Genomic DNA, 22845 nt, shown 5'->3' with positions numbered 1-22845 from the left:
ATTGGTTCAAATCTATGTAATGGAGGTAAAGAGCAAATGCTGTTATCACCTTACGGTTCTCAGTAGCCTAAACGAAACGGGTTGGTGATCTAGGCCCACTTTCTAGTGGACAGGTCACAATTCACGCTTTTATTGTCAGTCATTGGAGACAAAGGATCCGAGAGGACAGTCAGACTGAACTACCCTCTGACACCTTGTGGCAGTCCCTCTAGGTCATGACTTCTTGGATTTTAAGGCTAGAAAGGACCACTATGATCACATAGTCTGACTTCCTACATAAGATGGATTGTAGAATGTCACCCAATAGCTATGTCAGTGAAGGGTATTAATTATTATTCTTTTTTACATAAAAAGGAAGATGTCTTTTAGAAAGGCTTCCAATCGCTATTTAAAGTCTCACAAGTGAAGGAGAATTTACATTAGTCTGTGGTTAAATTCTTCCAATGGCTATTTACCCTCACTGTTTATATATATATAACATATTACTCCTTATTGCATCATTTTTCTAACTTCAGCTTGGATCTTATGTCTTTGTCTGATAAATTAAAGAGCCCCTTAACGTCATATACCTTCTTTCTGTGCTGCTACTTCTAGACTTTGATTAAGTTGTCTTTTTCGCCTTCCCTCTGACAAGCTAAGTAGATTGAGCTCCTTACAGTTCTCACTATAAGGCATGTTTCCTAGGACTTTAATATTCTTTTTAGCTCTTCTCTAACCCTCCTGCAGGTTTCCAAAAGTGGAGGCAATGTGGCCCATAGATGGCGCACTAGATGAGAACAGACCTGTGTTCTGTTTCAAAATCTGACACAGATCTGGGTTCTGCTGGGTGATCTTTGGCAACTCACTTCACTTCTCTGTACCTCAGTTTCCCATCTGTAAAATGGGGATACTGATGCTGACCTATTTTGTAAAAGTGCTTTGAGAGCTACTGATGAAAAGTGCTCTAGAAGAGCTAGATATTATTATTTTAAAGTATAATAGTACTTTAATCGGATGCAGGAGTCGAGTAATGTTTTCACCAGTGCCATATGCAGAAGTAATATTAATTTTCTGCACAACATCTCCCTATTTATATATCCAAGAACCCAGTTAACATTTATAGAGAGTTGGAGGTAGGTTGCTTGTTCCGTGGCTAAACAGGGGACTTCCAGTGGACAAGAGCATTGTATTCACATTTCAAAGGGTGTAAAATGGGGCTCCTCTTCCAATTTGATGTGAATCTTTTTGTATTTGTAGTACACTAATTTCTATTCGTATCCTTAGTCTTCCTTTGATAGAAACTGTGCCGTCATCTTGACTTTTCTCTTTTAAACCTCTTGAGATGCTGTCTAGTTATGCTATTAGTTAGCATAACTTTTCCCCCACAATAAACATATAATCAAAAACATCCTGGGAAAAGTAATTGTGCTCAGATCCAATGCAAGTTTAAAAGAAAGAGGAAGGAAAAATAAGCACCCAATAAACTAATATGATTTGAAACAGGCTCACAGAAAAGAGAAAGAAAAGCCACAACTTCATTACATTTTGTGGCTCAGTGCAACAACTGTACGTCACTCTTTCCTCCTTGAAGTGAGCTGGGGTAAACACAACTGATGGTTGAGCTTCAAAAGCTTCAGTTTGGATAAACAACCAAAAATCTGGCTGCTTGTGTGAAGTTTACCTAAATCAGGAAGCAGAGCTGGAATTCTCATGCAAACATGTTTGGCTTATGAGACTTCTAGCGGCATGGTATAGTAGTTACAGCACATGACGTGGAGCCAGCCAGGAACTCCTGAGTTCTAACTCAATTTCTGACATCCTTTTTGGCCTTGGATAAATCAAGTAGAGGCAAATCCTGGTCCCACTGAAATCAAATAGCATTTGACATAGTTTCTATGGCACCAGGGATATGGTTCTTAATCTCCCTGCTTCAATTTCTCTATCTGTAAAATGGGCATAATTATATGCGCCCCTGCCACACCAGAGCACTGTGAGGATTTATTAGTTTAATACTTGCAAGGTGCTTGGAAGATGAAGCTATGTAAGTGCAAGGTTAATTTTTCCTTCTAGTTTTATCTGGGCCAGAAATACTGCAGTAACAATTCTTCTTGCTGTAGTTAATAATGGTTTAAGACAGATCTAGGAAAAGGAGAAATGCCAAAATCAACTGAATTGTCTCAGACCTCAAAGAAAAATGGTCACATTTAGTTTGGGTTGAGGTTTTGGGGCATAGATTCAGACCTGGATTTTTATTTTATAGGTATTGTTTCCTCTTGATTTTATACAGATGAATCTTGGAGACTTGCATCTACTTTGGCATGCACATTCCTTCTCTCATTCATTTTACAGATGACTGGACTGTTGTCCTAGTAATAATCTCCAAAAAAACAAAACCAGTGCAAGGAATTGGGGGCTGGGGAATGGAGCTAGTAATCGCCTCAGATGTGAAAAGCACCTGGAATGACAGGAGCAGAACCCAGCTACTATTGGTCAGGAACAAACACATACAAATTATACTCGCAGCTCCCAGAAATCTGCTACTCTCGCTTGTCATGTCTCATTATTTTCTGCACCCTTTTAATGTGCGCTGCATTTCCAGATGCAAATAAAGGAACCAAGTCTCTGAAATCGTTGCTGCTTCTGAAAAGCACAGTAAGGAAAGGAAATTACATAGGATGAATTTGGAAAAATTATTCACTCATGAAGAGAGGCCAGGCTTTAAAAGGTTCCATCTGTAGCCTCCATTAGGGATACAAACTGCTGCTCTGCCTCAGCCAAGCTGGCTTGTGATTTGTGAAAATAAACGTCAAACTACAGAGAACAGGATAAATTATGTCTTGGGTTGAAAGATCTCATCTCCCTTCAGCCACAATGGCTGATTAGGTTACAGGCAACATTACAGGTGTCCTGATGGCCAGCTGCCAGTTGGATTTTGGAGGTAGTTGTTCTTAATAAACGGCCTGTTCCACAGTTTCTGAATTCACATGTGGAGCAAGAGAGAGAGAGAAAACAACCGATAGAAGAATCTTTTCACTGTGGAATCACCCAGGAAATTACTGACCAAAAGACTGTATTCCACCCTAAGTGTGTGGTGCTCCAGATCACTGGGATAGAGGCTGTGTGCATGCATCAAAGAGAAGGAGTTGGCCCAGATGTGCCTATCGAGTGCCATGTGAATCATCCTTCCCGACTGTTTAAGCTATTCTTCTTCACGCTAGAACACTGCCTTTGATTACAGATTTTTAGGACCATGTAGAATCTGGGTGGCGACAGCAGCCAGGTTTAGGCACAGAAAAACGTGGGAGCCCTTGAAAACTCATTGAATTGGCTGGCCCTATCCCAGCAACCATGCCCAAGATTCACATTGGCCATGCTCCCTCCCTAAACTCCTACGCCACAGGGTGTAGAATGGAGGGCTCGCGGTGCAGAGCCCTGGAGACCTGACGAGTGGACACATGCACGCTCTTGGTTCTCACTTTTCCTGTTTGTAGAACTCTTCATTTCCCAATTCCAGCCAGGACTAGATGCAGAAGCACTGGAATATTCCTATTCTATTCTCCACATGTTCTTATACCACGCTTATCACTGTAGGGCAGGGGTGGGCAAACTACAGCCCATGGGCCGAATCCGGCCCACAAGCCGTTTTTAAGCTGGCCCATGAGCTCCCCCTGGGGAGCAGGGTCTGGGGACTGCTCCCAGAAGCTGTGGCATGACCCCACTCCAGGGCACAGGGTTGGGGGCCGCATCACATGGCTCCCAGAAGCAGCTGCATGGCCCCGCTCTGAGGGTTGGGGGGGGCCGCTCCATGCGTAGAAGCCGCAGAAGGGATATGCCACTGCTTCTGGGAGCTGCTTGAGGCAAGCGCTGCTCGGAGCCTGCATCCCTGAGCCTCTCCCCATGCCTCAACCCTCTGCCCCAGCCCTGATCCCCCTCTTGCCCTCCGAACCCCTCGGTCCCAGAGCACCCTCCTACACCCAAACTCCTCATCTCCAGCCTCACCCCAGAGCCCGCACCCCCAACCACACACACACACCCCAGCCCCAATTTCGTGAGCATTCATGGCCCGCCATACAATTTCTATTTCCCCGATGTGGCCCTCAGGCCAAAAAGTTTGCCCACCCCTGCTGTAGGATCTGAGCGCCTTCCAGTGCATTAAGTGATGTGACTAACATTGGTCCTGCTGTGTTTTCTCATGCTTTCCCCAAGGGGAGAGGTGTGTGCAGGGGCATTTGGGGTTTTTCTTTTATAATATAGATATTATATACAGATAGAAACGTGTATAACACAAAGGCTCTTTGCACAGTATTTCTGACCTATCTCATGAGAGAACCAGCTCTTGCCAAATTCCCACCCAACTTCACATTCTAGAGGCTACAGTTCACACCCCAAAGTTTGGACACTTCTCTCAGCGGAGGCAACGCTTATTTTAACTCCGACGTGGGGGTGGAGCTTGACATTCGTTCCCTGAGGGGGAGGCAAACCTGTTCAGAGAATGGCTCTCATCAAAGACCATTAATTAGATGTGGCAGGGCAGAAGGTCTCGGTAGGAATGATGCCCCAGAACAGGCCTACAATTTGTAATGACAAATGATGCAACCATTTTTAAATCTAAGCATGTCCTACAATGTCCCTCTCCATCTAGGGCTGGGGGAGAGGCCGCATTTCCCCTGGGGCCAGGGGCAATACACCCCACCCACTTGGAGCAAAAACATTGACAGTTCTAGCCTTCATGCCCCTGAGGTGGAGGAGGTGTCGCTGAATCATATCCTACAGGTTAGTTTAGGGAATATGGTGGGGAAGGGGGAAGTTAGCCTCTGTTAGTTAATCCAGTTCATCTTCCTGCCAATTGAAGGAGATTGATCACTTCACACCCACCCACCCTTGGCTGAGAGAGCAGATCAGTGGTCAGAAAGAACAGAGAGGTTACCTAGGCCACCTGAGGAAATGCTGCAGCATCATTGCAGCGTTACTGCGCTCCAGCTGACTGCATCCTTCCTGGGACCTGGGCAGTGCCAGTGCAGAACACGACTTGGAAAAGTTCTGGAGGAAACAACAGGTTTCTTAAGCCCCTGATGAGTGCCAGCCTGTCTCTGAATCTCTAAACATGTGGAGCTGAGCACATTGGTAATCAGAGTCCCCACTGCCATCTGCAATTTCCCACGCTCTGTGGCTGTGGAAGGAGAACCCAATCGGTGAGCATGAGCTCTGTATTTCAGCTGTGGTAGATTTCACAGCCTGCCTGCCTCCTGTGAAGACCCAGGACAGCAGCTCTTACCATGCCACAAAATACTAAGTGCTTTTGTGGATTTGTCAGAACTTGTTTAACATGTGGCTCTGAATAATTAAAAGCAGCCTTAAGCAATCATTGTCTTCATTCATCTCTGGATTGCGAAAGGATTCCCACTTAACCCTTTGGAGACAAGAGAGAGGCATATACCCTCACCTCTTGCAGCACCTGTTGGGCTGGTAGGCTAGAAATTGCCAACCTTCTAAGGATTAAAGGCGGTTTAGGCATAACATGAGACAGACCAGGGTTTTAGTCCCCCAAGCTCCACTGATGGATAACAATAAATTCTGCACTTTTTTGTTTACTTTGTTACATACATACCAACTCCCCTGGGTCCTCCCTGACATCCAGTTATGTCATTCTCCCTTCTATTCAAAAGGTGGCTGCTGAAATGTTTATCTCCTCACATCACCCACTCTCTGTATCCCAATGCTTCTACACGACATCAAGTTTAAACTCCATGCCCTGCTCCTTTGAGGGTTTACAGAACTGCACCTCTGCCTCCATATCCATCCTAGCCTCTTATCCCTTTGTCTCTCCTCTGCAAGTGATGTCTACCTTGGTGAACTATTTGTGTGCTTCTCAAACAGACATTTCTGCATTTCTTCCCATGCCACCAATGTGCATGACATGTCCTCTCAGCTGTGAAGTGTCAAGCCACTTCAGTGATGTCTTTACTGACAAGACAGAAGACTCGCTGCTTCCAAGATGCTCATAAGAAGTGCGTTGTCCATGAAATATTTTTTAGTTTAAAAAAAACAACCCTTGTAATAGATGGGCCAGACTTTGCCCTTGCCTGAGATGAATAACCCCCATGACCTTATCACTGTAAACCTCATCCCTTTCCCAATCCTCTCTACCACTTCTAACCCTCACTTCTGGCAGAACGTTCAAACTGTAACTGGAGGCTCTTTAAGTGCTGGGATCTTAGGTAAGATTTCCAAATGTGTTTAAAATCACTGGGACCTGTGCTCCTAAGTCACTTGGGCCTAGATTCTCAAAGGAAATCCAAGACCTTGTCTTTCTATTTATATTGTAAGTACCCAGAACACTTTGGGGAGCTGTAAACATAATAAAAACTTAAGGAATGTATGTTTTCCATGGATGGGAGAGACTATTTTGTGCCCTTAAATGCCCGTTTTTCTTTTGCAATGTGTTTCTGTTAGCACTCTGTGTGCAAGTGGGAGGAGAATAAGCCCCTAATTAGATACCAAGCAACCCTGAAAGAGTTGATTACCTCTGTAGAAGAAAACTATTTAGACATTAATCATGTCACTTCCCCAGACCGAGAAGACCGTGATGTCACCCAAATATGTTGAGTCTCCTTGTCTCAGCTCATCCCAGACGCTTGCCAGCAGCTACCCTTTTTTTTTTTCTCCTAATCTTGCCTGCATGCATTTAAATTAAACACAGATCGTAGGAATGGGCGTCCTGTCTTTGTGATGGATTATTAGGAAGGAAAATCAAGCTGAGCAATTTATTCAAACTGCTGTTCAAACTACAAAAATTCTGTGCGCAGTTGCATTTCATGCTGCTAGGCTAATGTAGTGACTCTTGCTTTATCAAATGAAAGGAGGATGGCGGGGGGCTATTCCCGCTTACCCTTATTAAAAAACAGTAGCTTTTAAGTCACTGGGCCTGATTCTGATTTATAACCAAGGCCACTTTGCACTGCTGTGGGCTATGAAGTGAGAGCAAATTATATTTATTTACACCTACTTCCGGGCCCTTTTATACAACCAGACAATGCAGAGGGGCCTTAATATACATGAGGATCAGGTCCATTGAACTTAACTGACCTCTAGCCAACAAGCCAGATGTAAACAGCAGGCCAGCTTCAGGCTGCCTCTTGAGACTGTATAGAAGAGATGGGCCTTATCCTTTGTTTCACACAGCATTCCTGCCATTCTAAACCCTGGACGGTGAGGCAGTTCTTCAAACACTGAGGTGACTGTTGTAAATACGTCTATAAAACAAGCTTCCTAAAAAAGTAAACTTAATCCCTTTCACTCTTTAGTATATCCCACTGGATATTTTGAGTCTTTAAACTGAAAGCCACTGGCATTACTAGGACGATTTTTCTAGTGCACAGGTCCTCCAATGACTAATTTAGATGATCTAATGCCATGGTAAATTAGCCAAAAGAAGAGCTCTGTGTAGCTTGAAAGCTTGTCTCTCACCAACAGAAGTTGGGCCAATAAAATATATTCCCTCTCCGACCTTGTCAAACTAGCTTAATGATAGTCTTTCTTCTGGCAGTTATGACAAAGTGGCTTCCCATGCAGAAAATAAAGCAAACCGATTCTGTTTTAAACCGGTTTAAATGTCCAATACCAGCTGGTTTGTTCAACCCAAGTCAAGTCTCAGACCAAGCAGGGGCAAGCCCGGTTAGAGTTAAATAAAGAGACCTCTAAGGAACACCATTCCCAGCATTGTTCCCATATGCTAGCAGAGTGGCAGGGGGCAATGATGCTGTTGAAGGTGCCATCTTTCAGATTAGCTGTAAACTAGTGCTCTCGCTCCTGCTGGTGATAAAAGGTCCCATTGTTTTTGCTTCGTTAAGAAGGTGTTAAAATTACACCCGTCTGTGATGTCCGCTCCCATTCGCTTTCCAGAGTCCAGCTCACGATCCTCTCTAACTTTCCCCTGTCATTCAGCTGGCAATGGTATTCTTCATCGATGTCCAAACTGTTGGGCCCTGCCATGCAGCTGCCACGTTCCATCATGTATGGGCAAGCCTGCCTGTGGTGGCAGATGAAATGACCGCACACCTGTTTCAGAGGAGTGTTTCATGAGGCTCAGTTCAAGTGATTGGTGCAAAGAGAAATGCTGCTTCCTTCCTGTGCTATAGAACAGTCGTTCTCAATCAGGGGTACGCAGAGGTCTTCCAGGGGGTACATCAACTCAGCTAGATAGGCGCCTAGTTTTACAACAGGCTACATAAAAAGCACTTGCGAAGTCGGTACAAACTACAATTTCATACTTGTTTATCCTGCTCTATATATTGGACACTGAAATGTAAGTACAATATTTATATTCCAATTTGATGTATTTTAGAATTGTTAAAAATGAGGAAGTCGGCAATTGTTCAGTAACAGCATGCTGTGACACTTGCATTTTTATGTCTGAGTTTGTAAGCAAGTAGTTTAAGTGAAGTGTAACTTGGGGGGTACACAAGACAAATTACACTCCTGAAAGTGTACAAATCAGGGAAAGGGGACAAATCAGAAGTGTGACAAGGTTGCGAGCCACTGCTCTAGCAGTGAAAAGCATTACTCCTGAGGGCATTCCGCGCCAAAAAATTAAAAATTCTGCAAATTTTATTTGTTAAAAAAATGTGGACACTCTAGCATGGCATTGGGGAGCACGGGCCAGTGGCCACCCAGAGGCGGGAGATCACCCTGCAGCTTCCCCTCCAGGACACGGACTCAGCGGTGAGGCTGCACCCAACCCTGACACAGCGAAAGGACTGGGCCTGCCCCAGAAACAACCCAGAGCCCCGTTCCTCCATGCCAGGTGCTGAGGGAGTGGGGCTCGGTGAGGTGGGGTCCAGGTGCAGCTGGTTGGGGCTCAGTGGGGTGGGGGTGCAGGTGGCTCATCAGTGTGGTCCAGGTGCAGGGAGAGTGAGGCTCATTGGGAGGGGGTTCTGAGTGTGGGAAAGTGTGGCTCAGTGGGAGGCTTTGGGTACAAGGGGGTCTGGATGCACAGGGGTTGGGCGGATGCAGGAGCAGCTCCCTGTACAGGGATCCCGCCCCCTGCAGCTGAGGAGCCATGGGTGCAGGAAGCTATGGGGGGGGGGAAGAGTTTGCAAAGCTTCCGGCAGCTCAGGGAGAAATCCTAGGGGTGGGTCTGACCCTGCCCCGGATCCTGTGCAGAGGAAGAGGAAGTCCTGTCCTACCCAGCTGGGGCTAGCAGCTCAGCCCAGCACAGAGGTAGGAGCCATCAGCTGGGTCTTCCCCAGTCCTGTCCCCTTCCCCACCGTGATTTACCTTTCTGCGGCTGCCCAGGGCATCCAAAACATACTGAGGGGGAGGGTTGCATTACCACTCTTGTGGCTTCCCTGTCAGAGAGTCATTTTTCTGCGGTGAAGGAAAGAAATCTTCAGGGGACATAAATTCTGTGGATGCACAATGGTGCAGAATTCCGCCCAGGAGTAAAAGCATTATTATTTTTAACAGGACCTGTAGTTGAAATTAGTGGAGGGGAATGTCTCTCTAAGAAGAATGTGGATGGGAACCTTTCCACACAACTGCAGCACTCTGAGCAGTGTGCCATGGCAAATCAGTGCGATGAGTCTACAAGACTTCTACTGCTTCCCTGCCTACCTTGTGAACGGAGAGAGCTACACAGTTAAAGTACGAACTGCCTGTTGGGTCCATGACACAGAGCTATGCCCGTTCTCGATTGCGATAGCCTGGAACCTGGAGTTCTAGGCAGGCTTCTTTTCCTCAAGCCAGATATGATCACTCTCATAGTGCAGGGGGAGGGGGAAAATGCACTGCCCTGACCCTATATGCATTATTTGGGTGCGTTTCACCAAGCAGACAAAGGAACAGAGGGTCTTATATTTACGAAGTGGGTTTGGTTCTCAGAAAGCCTGCTACTAAAAGCCTTTGAGATTGTCTGCTCTAAGACTGACCTTTGAGGTTGATAGAGGCAGGGTTAATGGGCTTGGTCTGATGGCTGACAGCACATTGCCCAGGCATGCGGAAAGCCCAGGTCGAACTTAGGACTCTGACTCGCAGGATTGGCCATCGCAGGGACAGCCACGTAGTCTGAGCTGTTGAGGCGGAAATATTAGAGAGCTGACCCCACTTCCACAGCAAATACAGCTTCTACAGACGAGACTGAGGATTGCAGACACCACACTGCCTTCAATTAGTTCTCTTCCCCCACCCCATTTAAAAAGTTTGGCCTAAACCTGTACCTATACCCCCTGTCCCCTCTGTACCAAAGGGCCTGGCAAATGACGGTACGTTGCCATGCTACCCTAGCCTACAGCACCGGCTCCCCCATCATAGAATCTTTAGAAGCATTATAACTCTACAAACAAAATCAATGCTCAGTCCACTCTTGCTCATTGTTCACGCTCTCATCCTCTCAGGGGCAAAGTAGATTCCTGTAGCCACCCATCTGGAGTGTCACAATCCCCCTGAAAGACACAGCTCTGGGCTACAAAGATGGGTGCTGCTATATTGAGCCACAGCTCCAACACAAGTTGAAGAAAGGGATTTAATTAGGAGGAGGGAAAAAGACGGGTGGAATCCTAAGTCCCCTGTAAGCTGCGCAGCTGCCTATTTAGCACAGTGCAGGCACTCAAGGAACCCACCTGGCTCGGACCTGCTGCGAGCCCCAGCCCCAGACCTGCTGTGACTTATCCTGCAGCCTGATCCCCGGAACTGCCACGGTGTGGGGGAGAGGTGCCTCTCCCCACCAGCTCAGGTGCTGCTGCAGGGGGAGAGAGCTGGGGGAGTCCTCTCTCCCTGCTGTAGCCTTGGAGCACCTTCCTGCACCTCAAACCCCTCATTCCCAGCCCCACTCCAGAGCCTGCACCCTCAGCCAGAGTCCTCACACCCCTGCACCCCAACCCTCTGCCCCAGCCCTGAGCCTCCTCCCACACTCCAAACCCCTTGGCCCCACCCCCACGACATGAATTTTATGTGCAGCCATATGAAGGTGATGTATCTCACATCACCTCTGTATTGGTGCACATAACAAAATTCATTCTGCACAAGTGTGGGGAAAATTAAGAGGGAACACTAGTGGAAACCCTCAAGACTTTCACTCGGACTGAACTTGCTCCTGAAATGTTTTGAGTAGATGAGAAGCCTTCCTTTTGGGGTAGAGCGAGGGAAAGTCTAAACAGCAAAACCCAACCCACTCCTAAATGATCATTTACTCAGTGTTCTTAGAAAGACGTCTTTAAGTTTAGTTTCATTAGCAACACAACGGATCCTGCTTAAGAGCAGTACTAAAGGAGATTCTGCAGTCTCTACTTATGGCCAGATGTTGGAGTGAGTGGTTCTCCATGGTGAAATGTACAAGTACTCCTCTGGTGTCACAATCAGCTTCTTTTTAAGCTTTCATTTTATAAATATTAAATGTCTAGCCCTTATGGTTGTAAAGAATCCTTGTGGCCTTGAACTGTCCTACTGAGTCTGCAAAGAGCCCACTAGATACATAGAAACAAGGGGTCAAATCCATCTCTGGTATGACACCATGGACTTTAAAGGTTTACTCCAGGGATGAATCTCTCTCTCTCCCCTAGGCCTTGATGGGAAGCTCATTGAAGTCACTGGAAAGATGCTCATTGACATCAGTGGTTCTGGATCAGGCCCCTGCTACTTTAACAGCTTGTTCAAGACAAAGTTAATGCATCCGTATTGATCCCTTTAACGATACATGTCAGGTCATTTCTTGGATTTCCCATGTTTAAAATGGGGGAAACCTGGCTTGTAAAGAAAGCATTGTGTGTCATCAGGCATTGGTCAGCAGACTCTCAGCAAAATGGAAAAAAGACTGAAAGTCTGAGCTATTCCTGCCCTCCTGTGAGTAACTCAGGAGTTAAAATCTCAGCGTAATAATAATTCAAAGAAATATTTAACACACAGGCAGCACTTTATATCCCTAGATCTCAAATCACTTTACAGGGTTGGATTAGGACGATTATTCCCATTTTTCAGAGCAGAAAGGTTAAGTGACTCACCCAAGGTTGCACAAGAAAGTGGCTCAGCTGGGAACAAAAAACAGGGGTGAAATCCGGGACCCATTGAAATCAATGGCAAAACTCTCCTGGGCTTTTGTGGATCCAGGATTTCACCCCAAGGCTCCTGACACCCACCCCAGTGTCTTATCCACAGGCTTAGCTGTGTGCACTGCCAGAGTGTGAAAATCCCGAGGACAAATACTAGCTCCAATTTGCAAGAACAACTCCAATTAAAGTCAGCGCATGTGGGCATGTGAGGATATGTCTACACCACAATCAGAGCTGTGACTGCGGCATGTGTAGACACACCTGAGCTAGCTTTGATCTAGCTATCTTGAATAACCATAACCGTGAAGCCACAGCAGCATGGGCTGGCCTAGGGGTAGGCAACCTATGGCACACATGCCGATTTTCAGTGGCATTCACAGGGCCCGGGTCCGGGGGGGCTCTGCATTTTAATTTAATTGTAAATGAAGCTTCTTAAACATTTTTAAAACCTTATTTACTTTACATACAACAATAGTTTAGTTATATATTATAGACTTATAGAAAGACCTTCTAAAAACGTTAAAATGTATGACTGGCACATGAAACCTTAAATAAGAGTGAATAAGTGAAGACTCGGCACACCCCTTCTGAAAGGTTGCCGACCCCTGGGCTAGCCACTCGAGTACATACCTAGGGTCCCAGGCAGGGTTGTATGGCCCTTGATGCTGCAGCTTCATTGCTATGGTTATTCAAGCGAGGTAGATCAAGGCTAGCCCAGGTCTGTCTACATGGGCTGCAGTCACACCTCTGACTGCAGGGTAGACACACCCTTAGACGTCTGAGCTTCAGTGGTGTGCCACCGGCATTTGTACAGGTAGAAAGTTTCTACAGCCACTTAATGCCTTCTGGTTACTATGATCACACCAGGAGTTCCTCCTCTACAGAGATGGGAAACTTACAGAACTTCCGAGTAGTCACATTCTCTGTTATGAAGAGGAGACTGAGTGCAGCCTAGAGAAGGGAGTAAGCAGGGCCATCCTTAGGCACACACAGCATACGTGGCTGCATAGGGCACCTGAAAATCTGCGGCACCACCAGGACAGCAGGTAAGAGTGGGTCAGCTCCCACATACCCAGCGCGTGCTGCAATCTCCTTAGGCAGGGGCCGTATTCCCAGAGCTGAATGAGCCGGTGCGGCGCATTCTGTGTGAGGGAGAGGGTACGGGGGTCTCTGCGGGGAATTGTGACTCTCCACTGCCGTGAGGCGGGCCGGGCGCCTCAGTATCCTTTGCTGCCTCATCCCTCCCCGCCCCGGGCTGCCGCAGTGTCTGCTGCGTACAAAGGTCGGTGTGTGTCAGCAATGGGGGGCGGGGGGGAGGTTGCACGGGGGAGTTTTTCTGAGGGTCCGTGGATGGGAGCGGTGGCTGTGCCCCAAGTCGGGCAGTTTAATAATACTGCGTAGGGCCCCATAAATCCTAAGGGCGGCCCTGGGAGTAAGGGTCAAATCCTGCACACCCTGACTCATGTGAGGAGTCTCACTTGTGTGAGTGAGGTCTACTTGTGTGAGTGAGGGTTCACAGGATTGGGTCTACGAAGTGGCACAAGGTAGCTGTAAAGTGACTGCTACTGACAGCATGGCCCTTGGCTGCCCAGATCTCTGACAATGCACATGACTGGGTGACATACAAGGTTCTGGGAACTATTTGTGGGGTTTTGTTAAATGAAAAGAGACCTTTTGAGGCAGTTTCTAGAGCCAGAAGTGAGCTAGCTAGCCAATACAGGAGCAGTTTGGTATGTCTATTTATTGGGTTGTCAAATTTCACCAACTGTTTGATACATCTGTGGTTCTCCCCGGAGGGGGCCCACAAGAGAGCACAGTAAAAGTGTGCAGCTTTTAAGAATGTTACTGAGAGTATTATTACTTTTTAATTTTTTGCATACTCAGATCCCAATAAAAAGAAACTGGTGTGACTGCAAGATTCCTTTTCCAAGGCAAATATTCCAGCCTTGGGGTGGGGGGAGGGCAAAGGGACCGATTCTAACAATCGCTTCTTAAAACTGTAACTAAAAGGAAAAATAGCAGCACTTCCACATATATTATTATCTCCACCTACATCAGTTCTGGAATTACAGCAGGGCTATATCATCCCCTGGCAGAGTGGAGAAAAAAATAGCAACTTCTTACAAATCCAGCCTCGGAAGTCGAAGCGCTGGCCACAAGCCCTTCCTGGAGTTTGGCGCTTGATGAGCGACGTTGAGGGAATTGGTATGACAGCAGACCAGAAGTACAGCAGCAAGTCGGTACTTTGCAGGAGATCGACAAACATCATGAAGGGGAGCGGTCTTTGGGAGGAGTCAAGGCAAAGCCCAATTACTCTCAACAGAAACCAAATGCAACTTGCTACAGAAAAGACATCCTGACCTACTGCAGCTCCTCCTCGTGCTGAGTATAGCCACTTGAGTGAAGTTCTGAGAATACAAGGGCTGTTTGAAAACCATAGATAACACGTGTCCTTCAGTCATCCCAGATTACATCAACAGTGGCAAGCACACATGGAGGAAGGTCTCTGCTTCATCCCCAACCAGCCATACCTAAGTTTGGGCTCTTTACAGTGGGTTCTCTCTACTACATGCCCAAGTGGTTTCTAAGGGTATGTCTACACTCCCTGCTGGATCGGCAGGCAGCGATCGATCCAGTGGGGATCGATTTATCGCATCTAGACTCGATAAATCGACCTCCGAGAGCTCTCCCGTCGACTCCTGTACTCCAGCTCCATGAGAGGCGCAGGCGGAGTTGACAGGGGAGTGGCAGTAGTCAACTCACCGCAGTGAAGACACCACGGTAAATTGATCTAAGTACGTCGACTTCAGCTATGTTATTCATGGAGCTGAAATTGTGTAATTTAGATCGATCCCCCCCGCAGTGTAGACTAAGACAAACACTTTCTCACAGTGCAAATGGTAGGCTATCCTTCAGTTTACTACGCCTCTTTTCAGAGATCCCCTCCCACACGCCTTTTGCCTCCTATGTCCCCCCACAATCACATATGTGAAACTGTCACCTGAGTTCCAATTGTGGCCTACAACACAAGCCTGGCACTGACTTCCATAATACTAATCTATTTGCCTGATGAGACAATGGTAGGATAATTCCAAAGTTCACCTGGTCAGTTTTGCAAAGTAACTTACACTATGCAGCTGGGTGAGGTCCAGTTAAAGAAATACATTTTAGATTTAAATTCTGCACAGCTGAGAAAAGGAAAGACAACAATTTATTCCTAAAAGTTTAATAAGGATATACTGAATACATGGTTATGAACGTTTTCTGTGCACGGATGCAGAGTACAACTTCCTTCAAGTCTACACAGTGGCATAGAAGAGTATGTGTGATCTAGAACAAAAATCCACAATGCAAGCTTAGATCCTCAACCAAGTTCCCAACTCAAATGCATTCAGGAGAAGGCATCCCTTGAGTCATTAGGAGTGATCTTACATTAAGTGACGGTCAAAAAGAGCCAGATTTTCCGAAGATGTGCATACACGTTTGCAGTCCTGCAATTGGATGTACCTGCCTTATACTTGAAGCACTAAAAAGATATACATGGCAAATCAGGTAAATACTCACATAAATATGCAGTGCAACTGAATTCAGAACTTTAAAAGTCCACTCCAGAGACCTATCAAAAGTAAGACGGAGGGCCAGAGGCAAATTTAGGATTTCAGAAGGCCCCCTACAAGAAATGAACCCGAGACTGTAAACAAGAGGTTTCCTCACTCACCCTCTTCCCATCGCGCACACACTGTTCTTGTCAGAACACGCCCCCTACCTGACATTTCCCAGTATTCTGCTGTCTCAGAGATTTGAGAAGCAATGCCCTGAGGCAGGACTTTATGGCTGTCCATCCTATCTGACAATGATGTAACAGCATCTCGAGCATTCTCTTCTGGCTAAGCAATCCGATCTGCAGGGAGCAAGATCGCGAACAGATGTCACAAAGGTAGGCTTGGCAGGATTAGATTTAAATTGGTATCTGTCAGTAAACGTTGATTTCAGCTGACACGCTGAAATCAACGGGGAAAAAAGAAATATCCATCGGTAACCGTCGGCCCAAGAGCAGCTTGCCCAACGTCACTCCTTGTGCCTGCAGGGATCGGATGCCAGCGGCCCTGTGGCTGTGCAGGGAGCATTCTGCAGCTCTGCTGTCATAGCCCCGCTCGCGCACTCACCAGCCAGGAGTTGAGGGGCCATCCCCGGGCAGGAGCTGTTCGGCAGCAGGGTGGCCTCCCATGCAGCCAGGGGCTTGTCTTCCTCCTTACAGTCCTGGGCTGGGGTCTCTGTTCCATGGGACCAGGAATGCAGCCTCTCCCACACCTTGGGAGACCAGCAATGCAGCCCCACTGCCAGCGCTTCCCTAACCCCAACCCCATCTCTACCCCCTCCTTAATGGCCCACAACTGTAAAAATAAAAATAAATTAAAAATAGAAATCTATATTAATCATTGAAATTGCAAATAAATAAATACATGAAAATCGAATTCTGCCAAGCCTACACACAGGAATGGGCAGGCTCCCACTGAAGACTTGGTGTGACAGTTGGCCCTTCTCAACTGGTTTTTCATTTCTGTCTTTCTCAAAGTGTTTGTTAATTGAGGTTGCTCTCCATTCAGGACTGTCCTTGGCTATGTCTTCCAAGGTATCAATATTTATGCATCGTGAGCCGAGATTCTGCTTATGGGTGTCTTTGAAACGTTTACGTTGACTGACCCTCTAGGGCTTTCCCAGTTTCAGCTCATCACAGATAACTATTTTCAGGAGTGTACCATTGTCCATTCTGATAACAGGACCTCTCCATATAAGCTGAGTTTTGATACTCATTGGCTCCACGCTGGTTGTTTTGGCTTTTTCAAGGATGTTAATGTTTGATGCTTGGTCTTGCCAGTGGCCCCTCAGAACAGAGAGCGCGCATGTGACATTTTTCAAGTTGCTTGATGAGTCTGCGGTAAACTGTCCGTATTTCACACCCATATAGAAAGGATGTTATCACTGCTGCAATGGATATCATGTTTTGTTGACAGTTTGATGGTATGCTGGTTGAGTATCCTATGGTTAAGTCTTCCAAAAGCCTGGCTTGCCTTTCGTGTTCTGTTTGATATTTCTTGACCCAGGGAACCATCACTTGAAGCAGTACTGCCAAGGTATGTAAAGTGATTGATTGATGATCTTTACCACCAATGGATATTTGGTTCAGTGGTAGTTTAGTGGTTGCCGAGGCTGGTTGGAAGAGGACTTCAGTTTTTTCCAAGCTGACGGCGAGTCCAAACTGTTTAGTGGCCTCTTAGAACCGGTCAAGCGTAAACAGTAACTTTTCACCATGATTAAGTAGGGAACCATAATCCACAAAAAGAGCTTCAAATATGAGTTCCTCATGGAATTTTGTTTTTGCAGCAAGCCTTTGGAGACTGAAGAGTTTTCTATCAGTTCTGTACCTTATGTAGATGCCCTTTTGTCAGTTGTGTAATTTAGAACAGCTGCAAAGAAGAGACCAAAGAGGACTGGTGCCAGCACACAGCCTTGTTTCACCCCCTTGGATATGGGGAATGGTTTACAGAGGGTATTTGCCCAGTCACGTCTTTGCGGAATTGAGCTATGAGAATGAATTTGGTGGGGCAGCCACACTTTTCAAGAATTTTTCATAGGCCATTTCTGCTCACCATTCCAAATTCTTTTTTAGATCAATGAAGAGCATAGAGTTCTGTGTTTTGTTCTATGCATTGTTCCTGAGTCTCTCTCTCAATGAAAATCATGTCTATGATGCTCTGACCTGATATAAACCCACATAGGGTCTCTCATAGAAGCTTTTCTGATACTATTTTGACAAGCCAATTGAGCAAGGTACGACTGAGGATTTTGCCACCTACAGATAGCAGGGAGATGCCCAGGTAGTTGCCACAGTCAGATTTGTTGCCTTTATTTTTCTATTGTGGAACTATGATTGCATTTTTAAAATCCTGAGGAATTTTCTCAGTTTCTCAGATATCCATAATAATTTTGTATAGATGAAAGTTTTGGGGCCCGCAAGTTTAAAGATTTCAGCAGGCATGCTGTTTTTGCCTGGTGATTTACCTGATTTCATTTGTTTGATAGCTTTTTGCACTTCCTCAACGGTAGGCAACTGTGCAATTTCTTCATGTATGGGGTGCTGGGTTAGTTCCTCTAGCACTTGTTGGTTGACAGTAGAGGGATGGTTGAGTAGCTCAGCAAAGAGCAGCCCCTATTTTTCAGAGATGCCTCTCTTTTTCTTCATTAAGGTAGATTCATCTGAACACCTTTATGGAGCTGGTCCGTTTCGATGGCCCTTAAATGGCCTTCAGTGAGTCATAAAACAACTTTACGTTGTTTGTATTGGTGTAAGGTTGTATTTCTACTTTCTTTTCCCACCAGTTATCCTGAAGAACATGAAGCCGTATTTGACTTTATCCTTCTTTGATACTGATTCTTTGCTGTTTTGTCAACACATAAACACATTGTTCTTTTCCTAAAGGATCTTTTTTTATTTAAATCATTTTCATCAAAGCTATCCTGGTGCTGTCTTCCAAGTTTTGAAGGATGGCTGATGTGAATATATTCCACTTTTCGGGTGTGTCCTTGGGTGAGGATGTAATACTATCAAATTTTTCCTTTTTTTTCCCCCCTCAGTTTGTCTTGATTAAATCAATGTCTCAACTTTGCTATGTTCAGTTTCAGTTTAAATCTGTTCAGCATTCTTTATTTCACTGAGGGGCAACAATATGGAAACTTAAAATGGCTCCAATCCTCCTGTGATCAGCCCAACTGTTTGCTTCTTGCTTGGCTCTTGTGATTGTGATGTCCCTGATATCTCTTTGCCATATAATGACATAGGCAGAGACCAGTGCTTTGATCTTAGATGCATCCATGAAGTTTTGTATTTGTCTGCTTTCCTAAAGCTTGAAGCAAGCATGAGCTCATGCTCAGCAAACTTGCTGAGTAGCAGAAGACCAGTGCTGTTCATTTTTCCAACTCCACTATTCTTTATTACACCACTTCAAGCCTCTCTGTCTTTTCTGACTCTGGCATTAAAGTCTCCCAGTAGTATGAGTTTGTCTCCCCTAGGAGTAGAATGACATAATTGAACCAGAATAGAACTGATCTTTGATTTCTTCTGTACTGTTCATGGTTAGAGCATAAGCATTGACAAGAGCTACAAAGCATGAATTTCCAGTGGGAACTTGTAGAGTCACAAGGCATTCAGTTTTGCCCACAGCTAGGTCTTTCAGTGATTTTAGGAGGCTGTTTCTAACAGCAACAATGCCATAAATTCGGTCTTCCTCTGCTGGTTTCCCTTTCCAAAAGAAGATGTAGCCACCTCCGGAGGGTCCTTTATGGACCCTTCGACTGCAAGTTTGGTTTCACTAAGGGAAGTGATGTCAATCCTATATTTAGTAGCTTCCGTTGCAATTAATGCTGTATATCTTTCAGGTCTTGATGTGTTATCTCTGTCCACTAGAGTCTGCATGTTCCATGTCACCACATTGAGATCTTGTTTTTCTTTTAGAATGCCTGGTGTGTGGATGATCCCCCAGTCGTGGTGAACTGGGCAAATTAAAGTTGGGCAGGCAATGTTTAGGTTATGTTTTCTAACCCTTTCCCTTACTAAAATGAGCACTGGTGAACTAAAAATGGCAACACCCCAGTGGCTGAGCAGCCCAAGAGCCTTGCTGCCGAGAATCCAAGGCTGAGCGACCAGAATCCCAGGTTGCCTGCGTGCAGGTTTGTGACTAACACTTCAACATAGACCTTAGCCCAAGCCTCCCTCAAGGCTGGTTGTTCCCATGACTTCTCCCTGACAGGCTCTCAGTTACCTCAGAGAAACCCTTGGTGCCTGATTTCCACTGCCCTGCACCTTGTGTAGCCATTTACACTAATGCAAATCAGCTAATGAGATCTCTCTGGTCTGACTAACAGGGTGAGTCCAGAAAATAACTCTGTACCTCCACATAGGAATCCTAAAGCCTGACAGTGTCACAGAGACAGTCCCCTGTTGTGTTGCCTCCTTCCCCCTCCGGGAGCACCTTTAATAATTTTTTACTTTTAAAAGCTTAAAGGAGCAATATCCATTTTTCCTAAAAACTCACTCATTCACTGCAATGGGAACTCAGCATATATAGCACCTTTCAGTTTAAAAGAGAGCAAGAGGTTGCTCAGCTGGCTGGATTTGGAAATTGAAATAGTTTGGATTTTGGTAGGATGAGTACAACTGAGGGAAGTGGAAGAGAACAACAGGGAAATCACAGGCATGGCATTTGTCTGATATGGGGAAGAAGGGAAGAAGACACTAAGGGCTTTTCCTCACTACCGCGCTGCAGCCCATCAATTAAGCGTGTCTGGTGAAGACACGCTACGTCAATGGAAGTGCACTTTCCTGTCAATGTAATTAATCCACCTCAACAAGAGGCAGAAGTTGTGTCAGCGGGAGAGCGTCTACTGGTGGGGCTCTGCATTTTAATTTAATTGTAAATGAAGCTTCTTAAACATTTTTAAAACCTTATTTACTGTGGACACCGCATTAAGTCGATGCAAGTTACTTTGCTCAGAGGTGGGTTTTTTCACACCCGAGTGACATAACTTGCATTGACTTAAGCGGTAGTGTACACAAGGCCTAAACATGCAGTCAACAGAGGAGATCAGGTACTGCCTTTGGAAGTAGACATTGCTATTCCTCCTTTTTCATGAAGGAGTGAGGATGAACCCCTGACAACTCCACATCACTGCAGCCCTTCCCAAGGGTGGGGAACACCTGCCTGAAGGGACAGTTCAAAGGGAAACCAGCACTCAGCTTGGAGAACAGAGACATTAGGGGACCCCAGATGAGAGAGGCCAGCCTGGATGGTTTTTAAATTGTGCAAAGGAAGCTTTTACTTTTTATTGTAAAGGGAGGTGGATGGGAGACAAGGTGCCTGTCAACTGGACAGAATTTATCTACTAAGTATGGATAAAAATCTCAGTCCAAACCTGTAAAGCAAGCAGCTAAAATAATTCCACTCTGGAAGCTGCTCACAGCTGCAAAGGGTCAGAGAGCGCAACAGCTGAAACATACTTTTGCTACATTTGTTTCTAAGTTTCCCGGAGTGGCCTTTGGGGATTTTGCCTTGTGACTTCCATGAAAGTGAATGGGCCAGATTCACTGCTGGCATAGCCAGGTGCTACACCAGGGAAGTCACGTTGAGTTGGAGCTATTCTTCTAGGGCACGTGGAAAATGGTGTGGCACGGGAGGGTCATATCAAAACAACAGTTTTTAATACAGGCCGTGCTGACAAGAGGTTTTCTTGACCAAAGCAATTCAGGCCCTGATTCTCCACTATATCTGACCCAGTAGCAACTAGGGGGCTGTTGCTGCTCCTTGATTCAGGCTCTGGCTGTACTAAGGGCTGTACAGGGGCCATTGGAGGACATGGTGTAGCTGAGCTCTTCTCTGTCACACTCCGTTCCCTTCACTGTCCTGGATATGCCCCCACCCACTTTGAAACACTGCTTTCTCATTACCTGGAGCAGTGCTGGCGTGGCTGGTGTAGGAGCCACCTTGGCAAGATTTATGCCCGCAGCGTTCCCCTGCATGCCAAGTGCCCTTTGCCGGCTGGAGAATGCAGCTCCCGTCCCCCTGCACTATCCCCCTGTATTAACAGGGAAGGGTGAAACAAGTTGAATAAACTGCCCTTCACCTCCTTCCTTGCTGCCAAACTTTCACCCCAAGCAGCCTTTGCAGGGTTGAAAATTCAGTTAAACCTCCCTCCCCATTAATTAATTGTAGAGTTAGGCCCAAATCAATACCGTGCCTGCAAACATCTCAGTCTCTGAGGAGGTTCAGACTGGAGTCTGAACATAGAAGCTATCCCCTATCTGCTCAAATCCAGATCCCTGATCTGCAGCAGAGGACCAGCAAGGCTTTCCCAGTGTGGGTGGATTTACACCCTTGCATGGCAAATCTCAAAGTGTTTTATAACCTATAAATATTCCCCACAATTTACAGATGGAGAAACTGAGGCAGGTTTGGGTCTAGACTACCCTGATTCCCAGCCCTGTGCCTTGACAACAAGCCTGTCCTATGTCCTGTCCTTATATTTCTGTAACTATGGGATCTGTTTATTAAAAAAAAATACCTGATTTCTATAGCCCATCCCAAATACATGATTGAAAATTAGGGTTATGCAGTTAAACCCCCACTAGTTCTATAAAAATTCCACCTGATGGTTACCTGAGTGGTGTTCTGATTATTTTGCATCACTGGCCAGCTGGAAAACTGGGAGCTAAAACTTCCTATGCTGGCTATGAGCCAGCTTGTAAATAAGAGACCTTCAATTGGCTATTGAGCTTCTACCATCATTCTCCCGAACAAGGCAATAGAGCTCCTTCTCCTACATGTAAACAGTGCTGTTTTGTCAACCTTGCATGAATCAACATGACAGAAGTTACAACCAATGACAAATGTCCAGTCATTCCTAAGCTAGAGAGACAGTTACAATTCTCATAGCTCCTTGGAGAAACCACCAACTTCATAAAACTATCAGCACTGGCAGAAAGAACATAATCCAAAAGTGTTAATTCTGTAAATAAGCATGAATCGTCCCCACCAAATACTGCTAACAAAGTATTTCCCCTGTTTATTTTAAACCTGAAAGTGACACACGTGTCCACCCCCTCCCGCAAAGGCCAAAAGCCATTGTAGACACACCCACCAGTGGTATCTGCATCTAGGATGACCAGATAGCAAGTGTGAAAAATCAGGACAGAGGGTGGGGGGTAATAGGAGCCTATATAAGAAAAAGCCCCAAATATCAGGACTGTCCCTCTAAAATCGGGACATGTGAT

General features: G+C 45.8%; 1 protein-coding gene across 1 annotated transcript in view; it reads right to left on the bottom strand.

Annotated features, from left to right (window-relative positions):
- Positions 1–22845, bottom strand: part of CCDC3 (coiled-coil domain containing 3) — a 71270-nt gene that overhangs the window by 45029 nt on the left and 3396 nt on the right. The gene's annotated exons all lie outside the window — the stretch shown is intronic.

The sequence above is a fragment of the Lepidochelys kempii genome, chromosome 1, assembly GCF_965140265.1.
Source record: "Lepidochelys kempii isolate rLepKem1 chromosome 1, rLepKem1.hap2, whole genome shotgun sequence".
Classification (NCBI taxonomy): domain Eukaryota; kingdom Metazoa; phylum Chordata; order Testudines; family Cheloniidae; genus Lepidochelys; species Lepidochelys kempii.
The sequence above is the reverse complement of the archived record's forward strand: the minus strand, read 5'-3'. Positions and strand labels throughout refer to the sequence as shown.